The sequence below is a fragment of the Myotis brandtii genome, unplaced genomic scaffold (genome assembly GCF_000412655.1).
Source record: "Myotis brandtii unplaced genomic scaffold, ASM41265v1 scaffold618, whole genome shotgun sequence".
NCBI classification, from domain to species: Eukaryota; Metazoa; Chordata; class Mammalia; order Chiroptera; family Vespertilionidae; genus Myotis; species Myotis brandtii.
In genome coordinates, this window is record NW_005370354.1 from 1,420,710 (window position 1) to 1,431,438 (window position 10,729).

Here is a 10,729-nt window from a genome sequence, read left to right on the forward strand (position 1 = left end):
TCTTCTTCTCTTTGGTGTCTAGTTGATGCCTGACCAAGAAAATTGGAAGGCTAGATAACAAAGTAGCATGTTTTGAGTACCTAGGAAGCATTGAGTACTGTGCCAGATACTTTTACATTGTAATTCCAGTTAATTCTCGTGGCCATCTGTATTAGTCAGGGTTCTCCAGACAGGGGTGAGTGTGTGTGTGTGTGTGTGTGTGTGTGTGTGTGTGTGAATATATTAATTTATTGTAAGGAATTGGCTCACATGGTTAGGGAGGCTCCCAAGTCCAAAATCTGCAGGGTGGACTGGCAGCCTGGAGACCCAAGAGAGCCAATGTTCCAGTTCAACTGCAAGATCCATCTGCTCTAGAGCCAGGAAGCACCAATGTTGCCGATGAAGTTCAAAGGCAATCTGCTGGAGAAATCTCTCTTGCTCGAGGGAGAGCCAGTCTTTTGTTTTATTTGGGCCTTCAACTGATTGTAGGAGGCCCACCACCCACTTTATGGAGGGCAATCTGCTTCATCCTAAATACACTCACAGAAATACCCTAAAGGTTGGCCAAATATCTGGGCACCCCACAGCCCAGCCAAAATGACACATGAAATGAACCATCCAGCCAGGTACTCCCTCATTTTGCACATGAGGAAACAGGCTCCCAATTAAGGGACATACTCAGTAAAGTGGCTGGTTGGAGTTCCGGCTGCAATCAAACCTAGCCTCTCTGACTCCAGGAAGTTGGGGCAGGGTGAGTATCATTGAATCTCGCCTGGAAAGAAAACCCAGTCTCCCCCACCTTCAGCAATACAGTTCACACTAGCATGCAATCAGCTAGCAAGAAGTGAGCCCCTGCTGTGCTGTCAGGGAACTAAACTCACAGAGTGGAGACAATCAAACAGCTGCAAAAAGGCATGGGGGTCTTGTTTTCTCTCCGGTGCAGGTGCTCAGGGGAGTGGTGGTGGGGGGGGTGCCACTGCCCAGATTCACACCGAAAGTGGGTCGCAGTGCCCAGGCCAGGGCCCAGGTCCGTCCACCCTGTAGGGCTGCAAGAACCTCTCGCTTCTCAGGTGACCACAGAGGAGAGGAAGCACTCAGACGGCGGTGAGCACTTACATTAAACAACTTTATGAGGGGGACCGCCTGCTGAGGTCTGTCAGGCAAGAGATTAAATATTGCAAAGCCTCTTCTTTCAGCAGGACTGGGAAGAAACCATTCCCTTAGCACACAAGGGGTATAGGGAAGTCTCAGCGCCCCATCCGGCTTCCCGCACACATTGCCCGTGCATCAGCCCTTGATCTGTGCCTCTAGTATGGTCGTGGGTACGAGTTCCACCCTCTCGGAAAATCGACTTGCTACCCACCCCCAGCCCCCACATTTGTCCCCACGTCTGCGCACCACCCAGCGCCTGCCTCCCGCCCGGAGGTTGGCTGCGAGGCCACTGGCGACGCCTAGTGGCCAAGGCGGCTGCAGCAGCCGAAGTCAGATTTCCCCGGAGGGAGAAGAAAGACAGGGCTAAGGCTCTTGTGGTTTGAATATTAAAAAGAACGTGACTTCACTTGTGACTCGAAGCTGACCAAGGTGCACCTGTGCTGAAAAGCACGGAAAGAGCCCTACCCGGTTTTGCTCAGTGGATAGAGCGTGGGCCTGCGGACTGAAGGGTCCCAGGTTTGATTCCGGTCAAGGGCACATGTCAGGGGTTGCAGGCTCTGTCCCCAATAGAGGGCGTGCAGGAGGCAGCCGATCAATGATCAATGATTCTCTCATTGATCTTTCTATCTCTCTTTCCCTCTCCCTTTCTCTCTGAAAATATATTTTAAAAAGAAATGCACAGAAAGACTGGTGGCCTTTCCTTGATTCTGGACCTCGGGAAAGGGCCAATTTCAGGGTCAGACCCCTGCTTAAGCCCCCTCCTGTCCCTCCTCCATCTATCTGTCCACTGTCCACTCTACCACTGTCCACACCACTTGGTCAGCACTAGGCATATGTGGCTATTTTTTAAAAAAATTTTTTTTATTTTGGCGAGGAAAGGAGAGGGAGAGAGAGAAACATCAATGATGAGAGAGAATCACTGCTCAGCTGCCTCCTGCCCACCCCCCACTGGGTATCGAGCCTGCAACCTGGGCATGTGCCCTGATCGGGAATCAAACTATGGCCTCCTGGTTCATTAGGTCATTGCCCAACCACTGAGCCACGCCAGCATATGTGGCTATTTTTTTTTAATTAAATCTTTATTGTTCAGATTATTACAGTTGTTCCTCTTTTTTCCCCCCATAGCTCTCCTCCACCCAGTTCCCACCCCACCCTCTGCCCTTACCCCTCCCACTGTCCTCATCCATAGGTGTTCAATTTTTGTCCAGTCTCTTACTGCACCCCCACACCCCTTTCCCCCCAAGAATTGTCAGTCCACTCCCTTTCTATGCCCCTGGCTCTATTATATTCACCAATTTACTCTGTTCATCAGATTTTTTATTCACTTGGTTTTTAGATTCACTTGTTGATAGATATGTATTTGCTGTTCATAATTTTTATCTTTACCTTTTTCTTCTTCCTCTTCTTAAAGAATACCTTTCAGCATTTCATATAATGCTGGTTTGGTGGTGATGAACTCCTTTAGCTTTTTCTTATCTGTGAAGCTCTTTATCTGACCTTCAATTCTGAATGATAGCTTTGCTGGATAAAGTAATCTTGGTTGTAGGTTCTTGCTATTCATCACTTTGAATATTTCTTGCCACTCCCTTCTGGCCTGCAAAGTTTCTGTTGAGAAATCAGCTGACAGTCGTATGGGTACTCCCTTATAGGTAACTGACTTTTTTTCTCTTGCTGCTTTTAAGATTCTCTCTTTGTCTTTTGCTCTTGGCATTTTAATTATGATGTGTCTTGGTGTGGTCCTCTTTGGATTCCTTTTGTTTGGGGTTCTCTGCACTTCCTGGACTTGGAAGTCTATTTCTTTCACCAGGTAGGGGAAGTTTTCTGTCATTATTTCTTCAAATAGGTTTTCAATATCTTGCCCTCTCTCTTCTTCTGGTACCCCTATAATTCTGATGTTGGTACGCTTGAAGTTGTCCCAGAGGCTCCTTACACTATCTTCGTATTTTTGGATTCTTTTTTCATTTTGCTTTTCCGGTTGGGTGTTTTTTGCTTCTTCGTATTTCAAATCTTTGACTTGATTCTTGCGATCCTCTGGTCTGCTGTTGGGAGTCTGTATAATATTCTTTATTTCAGTCAGTGTATGCTTAATTTCTAGTTGGTCCTTTATCACAACATCGAGGGTCTCACTAGATTTCTTAAGGATCTCAATACATTTATCGGCGGTTTCCATAAAATTCTTGAAAAATCTTAGAACCGTGGTTTTGAACTCTATATCCAGTCGTTTGCTGTCCTCCATTTCTGTCATTTGTGACCTGTTTCTTTGTCTTCGCATTTTGTCTGCTTCCCTGTGTTGGTAGAGTGGTTTTGTGTGCTAGGTGTCCTACAGGGCCCAGTGGCTCAGCCTCCCCAGTTACCTGAGGTGGACACTCTTGGTGCACCCCCTTGTGGGCTTTGTGCACAGTCTTGTTGTAGTTATGCCTTGATTGTTTTAGGTGTCACTGGGAGGAATTGACCTCCAGGCCAATTGGCAGTGAGAATCAGCTGTGTCTGCAGTGGGAGAACTTCTGTGCTGAAGACACCCTTCTGGGGCAAGACTTGCTTCAGTGGGGCTTTGGTGCTCACTGAGTCTGCCCCCTGAGTGTGTTCCTTATGAATCTGAGGAGTTGTAATCTGGGTGGTCCCACTCTGACCACTGGGTACACTGGCTCTTGGATCTAAGGAGGTGCTAATTAAGCCTCTTCCTGAGGTTACCCAGCAGGAGCTATGAAGAGATATGCAGATTCCCCTTCCTTTTTTGGGGGTTTGGGGGTGCCCAGATGAGGCCCAGCTGAGAAGCAATGCAAGCTGCTGTGGGGCCTTGGGCCTTCTCTTGAAGTTCTGGGTCTGTCTGGTCCAGCTGCAATTTGTTAGGTAGTTGTCAGGTTGTAAAGGACCCGGGCATTCATATGCAAAAGGCTTTGCAGCAGCCTGGATGGGGCGGGGTCTCGGAATCAACAGGGCGGAGCAAGCAGCTATGGCTGATTCTCAGCCCTGCCCTAAGGGGCCGCGCGTCTCAGTGTCCCGGTAATTGCTGCCAGCACCTCTGAGGGAAAGCCGCCCTCAAGTTCCGAGTTCTGCCTGCTGCCAGACAGTCCAGTTTCTCCCTGTATGAGCCCTGGGACCCCAGAGATTTCCGGAACCAGAGTTCAGAGCAGTCGGGAGCTTGTGACTCCCTCCCGATTCAAAAAGACAGAATTTCCACGCGCGCCGGAGTCTCCGTACCTCTGCACTTTACTTAGAATTTCCACTCGGCCAGCCTTCCTGTGGTTCTGGATGATGTCCGTTTTGTCTTTTAGTTGTATTTTTGAATTTGTTGTGGGAGGCAGCAATTTCCGGTGTTTACCTATGCCGCCATCTTGGTTTCTCCGCATATGTGGCTATTTAAATCAAACTAATCAAAACGAGATGGAAAGCCTCCTTTCTTCGGTGGTACCAGCCACTCTTCAAATGCTTAGTAGCCACGTGTGGCTGGTGGTGAACAGGCTGGACAGCACGGAGGACACACGTTTCCATCCTCACAGAAATGATGATGGGTAAACGCTTGTCTGCAGGCTAGGAATTTCCCCACTGGTGTCTTTTACACATTTTCAACAACATTTTCTTGGCAAAGAAGAAGATGGGACACTGGGCGGAACTGTCATCTTTTTTAAAAAATATATTTTGTTGATTTTTTACAGAGTGGAAGGGAGAGGGATAGAGAGTTAGAAACATCGATAAGAGAGAAACATCGATCAACTGCCGCCTGCACAACGCCTACTGGGGATGTGCCCACAACCAAGGTACATGCCCTTGACCAGAATCGAACCTGAGACCTTTCAGTCCTCAGGCCAACGTTCTATCCACTGAGCCAAACTGGTTAGGGCCGGAATTGTCATCTTGCTAGATACTTCATTAGCAGGAACACACAGACTGACAGAGGAGTTGGTTGACACAAATTTGGCTTGAACGGGGGTTTTTCCAGATGCCGCGTTACTGTGTCCCTCTCCCAGGAGCATGAGCCGCGTGGGTGTGGGTGTTTCGCCTTCCATTTGTCACTGGAGGTTAAGACGAGGCGTTCTCTCCCTTCCTGCTTTCTCTTCGAGAGGAACACCTTTCCCTTCGCGTGTCTAACAAGGGAAAGATGCTGGTGGAGATGTTTCGGATCCTCTGGCGTGGGACGAAGGAAGGCTCTTTCGGGATATAGACTCACCAGGTTCTACGGCAAAAGAGAAGTCCTGAACCAGGGGCGGCTGGACTGGCCACCAAGACCCAATCATCCCAGGGTGTCTTGGTACTTCGTTCAATCGCTCATTCCACCAACATTTACTGAGCATTTATTATGTGCCAGGATACAGCCATGAGCTCAACACGGACCTTCCGTGATAGGGCTGACAGGGAAGGGGTGACCCCACAATGCAAAGAATGATGCCACATAAGTATAATGGGTCCAGGTCAGCCATATACGATAATAGCAGTTGCCTCGTTCTGAATTCCTATCCCCATCCCTATTCTTTTTTTAATCCTCACCTGAGGATATGTTTGTCTTTATTTTAGAGAGAGAGAGGAAGGGAGAGGGAGAGAGAGAGAAACATCTATGTGAGAGAGAAACATTGATCGGTTGCCTCCTGTATGTACCCTGACCAGGTATCAAACCCACAACCCTTAGTACCTGGGACGATGCTCCAACCAATGGAGCCACATGGGCCAGGGCTCCTGTACCAAGCACTGAGCTCTCTGCTCACCAGAGGCCAGCGAGCCCCCACAGCAGCCGTGTTGGGCCTCAGGTACTGTTACTCTCAACTCCCATCGGTGCAAACACCCTCAGGAGGTGGAGCAAGGTGCTCAGTGCCGCACTGGTGCAGGGAGGAGCCAGCGTCCCAGCCCTGGTCGCTGAGGCCACCTGGTAGGAAAAAAGTGCATGTTGTCAGGAGACCTGAGTTCCAGGCTCAATTCTGTTACCAGGCCTCTGAGTGGCCTTCGGAATAATCACGAATTCTTTCTGGGCTCGTTTTCCCCTCTGTAAAATGAAGGGGTAATGCCAAGGGACAGTTGAGAGCCCTCCCAGTTCAACTATTTGGTGATACTAGGATGCTGGGAAGGACCTGTAGCTCTGCGGGTAGAGGAAATGAACAAGCCACAGACTCTTCCAGTGGAAAAGACAGATACCGTTCAACATGCCCCAGGCAGGAAAACGGAACTTGCTTCACAGAGGAAGGGCACATAAATCAACCTTGGAGAGTAATCAGGGAGAACTTCCTGGAGGAGGTGATAGGTGAACAGAGTCCTCAAGGGCAAGAAGTAAGAGTGTTGAAAATCTAGAGAGGAAGGAAGACACGCTGGGCAACAGGAATAGAAGTGCGGGAGCCTAGAGGGAGGGTGTTCCGTGTGGCGATGTGCAGTTTGAAAGGAGAGAAGTGTCCCTACGACTCAGAGGCTGTTGTTGGACAGTCGCTAAACTGTGCTGCTGATGGGCGATGGCCAACGTCACTGCTGAGTATGCACATCAGCAAGGTCACCTGTCACCAGCTTGAGATGTCACCCTCTGAAGAGCGCCATGAACATCCCCTGTGCCCTCACACGCGGCCTCTGTGGCTTACAAAGCCGTTTCACCCGCCCGGACTCACAAAGCGGTTCCCAGCCCGGCCGGGGCTGCGAGTGCCAGGCAGAGCTCCCGCCTGTGCTCCACAGCCAGCCGGCCCAGGCCAGTGGTTGGCTGGCTGATAACCCCGGATTAAAAGTAGAGAGGAGAGTGTCTATTGAGGGTGGCTTTGAAAGGAATCGGGGTGCCGCCCTGGCCTCCGGGCTGAGGGAGTGGAAGTCAGGGGTCAGAAACTGCTCAGTGAGCATTTCTTCATCGCTCTTCCAGATTGGTAGGTTCCAGACCACAGCATTGGGTTTGTCAGAGTTCCTGCGCTCCCTGCACTAGAAGAAGCACTTGGAGCTGGAGGCCTGGCGGCCTCAGGAATCCAGGCGGGGCCCTCCTACCGCCCATGGACACAACCTGGGGAGGAGTCGGTTCTGTGCCTTCAAACCGTGCTCCTGAGGAACCTCAGAACTCACCCCCGTCTATCTGGGGGCGGAACCTAAAGGACTGGATGGGTCAGAAGTTCTGCTTGTATCTGTTTTACCTACGGTTTCTATCAGAAAAACAATTTCTGCTGCTAAACAGTCCAAGGCTAGTCCAGCCTCTCTCCATTAAAGAAAACGAAGCCTGAGAGAGGAGAGCTGAAGGTATTGTAGGCAGCAGGATCGGGATCAGACTGGACTTGGGTTCAGCAACCTTGGTACTTGAGTTCTGGGCAGGAAAGATTTCAGAGCCAAGAATCAAACTATAAGAGAACATTTATTTATAAAATCACGGAGGTGGAAGAAGTCGTTCATAGAAGAGGTGGGCTGAGGAAGTGAGTTATGGAGGCAGAGGAAGGGCCCTAGGAGCCTGGGAGTGAGGAAGGTAATGGTAATGAGCCTAGAGGAGGGCAAGGGAGAGGGAGAAGGGGGGGCCTGCTCCCAGGAGGGAGCCTGCCCTGGGTTCTTTCTCCTGAGGGTTTTAAGGTGGAGATTTTAGGGGAGGTCCCCGGGGGAAGATCTCAATAGAATATTCAGCAGTTTTCCGGGTGTTGTGGTCTCCACTGATTGGCCTGCACCAGGGGTCATTATCCAATGCAGCTGGTCCTGCGGTCAGCCATAGGGTTGCTGGTCTGGTTTTGCTGTTTTTCTGGGCCTGGAACTAAAATACAACCGAGGCGTAGATGTTATCTCTAGGGAGAAAAGGTCAGGGGGTCCAAACGGCATATGCTGGGGAGGAAAAGTCACCCTGGGGGCGAGTCCCACCTGCGATTGTTTCTAGGCACCTGGGCTTTCCGCCCTGGTGACCTCTGTGCCTGCCCCTTCCTCCTTGCTCTGCTCATGTCTGACCAACTGCCCGCCACAGTATGACCCAGGTCTCCTGGCCCCAGTGCTCTCTCCGCCATCCTGGTCCCCCCTTCACCCTCCACATCTAGGCTGTGAGATTTGCTTGTCTGCTGTGACCCCAACATTGAATACTCAAGGCACTTACCAGGGTGCTGAGCCCCTCCAGGCGCTTGGCGAAGGGTGTAATCAGGTAGTATGGAAAAGCCAAGTAACAGTTGATCAAACAAGATAACAGGTTTTCTCTATCACACAGGCGGTCCAGGGTTGGTGTGGCAGCTCCACAGAACTTTCAGGAACCCAGGCTCCTTCCAGTCCATCACCCTGTCACCCCAAAGGGGTGATGCTTGCTTGACCTCATGTTCCCAGAGGGCAGCCAGAGCTCCAGACACCACATCCACATCCTTTGTAAAAAGAGAATTAAACTTAAGACTTGAAAGTATTGGGTTCAAATCCTGATTCTCCACCTAATATCAAAGTCAAAATACATTTCTGAGCCTCAGTTTTATCATCCAAAACAAATCATAATAATCATCACCTCACAAAATAGTCATGAGGAGTCAATAGGACAATTTATGTGAACGATAACTTATGGGATGGGCACTCAAGTAAGGTTTGCTTTAAGAAAATAACAATAATCTGAGGAAGAACGCCAATTCTTTCACCGGCTAAAACTGGATATTATTAAACACTAGAGGCCAAGTGCACGAATTTGTGCATGGGTGGGGCTGATCTGCTGGGCCTGCTGTGGGAAGGGGTCGTGGGAGGTTGGCCAGCCTGCCCCACCCCTGGTCGAACTCCCAGTCAAACTCCTGGTCGAGGGGATAATTTGCATATTAGCCTTTTATTATATAGGATGGCTCATGGTCCATCAGTTAAAGGTTGGAATTCTCAAGCCCCACATCCCCTGGCCAAGCCAGGCTCTCTCCTGTCTGCCTCCCAGCTCTCTCTGTGCAAAGTTCTCAACAGAGCTAGAGGTCTCTTTCTCCTCCACACGCATCACAGAGCCCTCAGCAGCTAGCACACACCGAATACGAGGCAGGCATTTGCTAAGTGTTGGTTCAAACTGTATTCCATCTTAATGACGTGGGTTGTACTGGCATTTGACTTATGAAACTATTAATCCCCAAAGTTAAATTTAACTCCAGTGGATTAAGAAAAAACTCTAGATCACATTTATGTTAGGTTGGTTTTATATGCAGGAAAATATTTGTTTTAGGATATTTTTCAGATTTTTAAAAAATCTAATAAGATAAAAAAAATTAAAAAAAAAAAGCCTAGGGGATGAAGAAAGAGGTTGTGTGGAAAGAGGAGAGGGATATAAAGGCATAGAGATGCTCTTTAAAAATCCAAGCAAAATAAAGAAAAAATCTAAGGAAACATATTTGGACCCGGAAGAGGTTACGTAACTTGTGCGAGTTTTAAAACAATAATATTGAGTTCTGGGATGAGTAGCGATGGAGATGGGCTTCTCCTGTGCCACTGGTAGCAATACCCATAAAGGCCACAGGATGGCAATATTATTCCAGGAATCTCTCCGGCCTCGCCCACCCAGTGGCTCCTGCTTTCTTATCTCTGGGGTGAGGAATGTCCGGCCCGCCAGCGTGTAAGGCTGGAGAAATCATGTGGTCTGGTCTGGCCTTGCCAAGGCGTTAGGGGTGAGTTCATTAAATGTCTGACCAATGATAGCAGGCTAATTTTTAAGTTGATAATTATAAATAGCCACATGGCCCTCGGTAGAAAAAGGTTCCCCACCCCTGCCTAGCTAATGTCATTAAATGGCATTGTGCACTTTCTGTCGAAAAGTCATGCTCCCGGCCTCACCTTCAGCCACTGTCCCTTCACCAGTCTTAATACTAAAATAAACTACCGACTGACTTCACGGTTATTCGTTCCATTTTAAAAACAGGTTTATGATCTATCTCAATTGTAAAAGCAGCTTAAATCAAAAGTGTGATTTTAGTGAGAAAACAAGATGAACAAACAAACAAAAAAGCCTCACGTGAGGTTGATATTTCCCAGGTAAGCTGGGTGTGGCCAGGCCTGGAGGTGGTCAGAGACTGAAGCGCCCACTTGAGACAAGATAACTCCTTAAGCTGGTGAGGTGGAGCCCGGCTCCAGAGAGAGCAGAGAATGAAAACCCAAATGCTACTCTTTAAAAAAAAAAAATGTTTAGTATGGAAAATTTCAACCATGCAAAAGTACACAGATGCTATGTCAGGCTCAGATACCATCTGAAGGTGGGTCTGAAACTATAAACCATGACAGAGGCTGTGAGGAAAATGGAAGTTCCCAGTTTGTTGAGGACACTTAGGATGTAAGGTCAGGGCCTGTGTTTGAAAAAAACCCTCCCCCCACCACCTCCTACCCCCCCCCTCCCCCCTGTTGGCCCCTCATAATGTAAAGTCTTTACAAGAGAAGGGGGTGGGGGGAGCCCTGGTCTCAGAGGGCCGTCAGAACGCTGAGCTGTGCAGTTTCCGCACGAGGATTTGAATCCTGGTTTAGTGTCCTGTCGTGCAGGAGGGTTGTTTGTTTGCTTTTAAACCTGGGTTGCTTCTAGGGATATCTGAATGCCCAGAGAATGTCATGTGTGGGCATTTTCCTAGGGAGAAGATGCACTGCTTCCACAGGGTTGCCCAAAGGCTCCTGGTCCCCTCACCCCTGCCAGGAAAAACAGAGCCACTGTAATGTATTGATTGTGCTAATCCAGTCGCTCATCTCTAATGGTCAT

General features: G+C 49.1%; 1 long non-coding RNA gene across 1 annotated transcript; it reads right to left on the bottom strand.

Moving 5' to 3' along the window:
• Window positions 1-7,706: 7,706 nt before the first annotated feature.
• Window positions 7,707-10,331, bottom strand: LOC106723650. The gene is made up of 3 exons (XR_001359355.1): window positions 10,001-10,331; window positions 8,147-8,402; window positions 7,707-7,816 (listed from the first exon to the last, which is right to left on the bottom strand). It is a non-coding gene; the product is annotated as an uncharacterized LOC106723650 (long non-coding RNA).
• Between the last annotated feature and the right edge of the window lie 398 nt (window positions 10,332-10,729).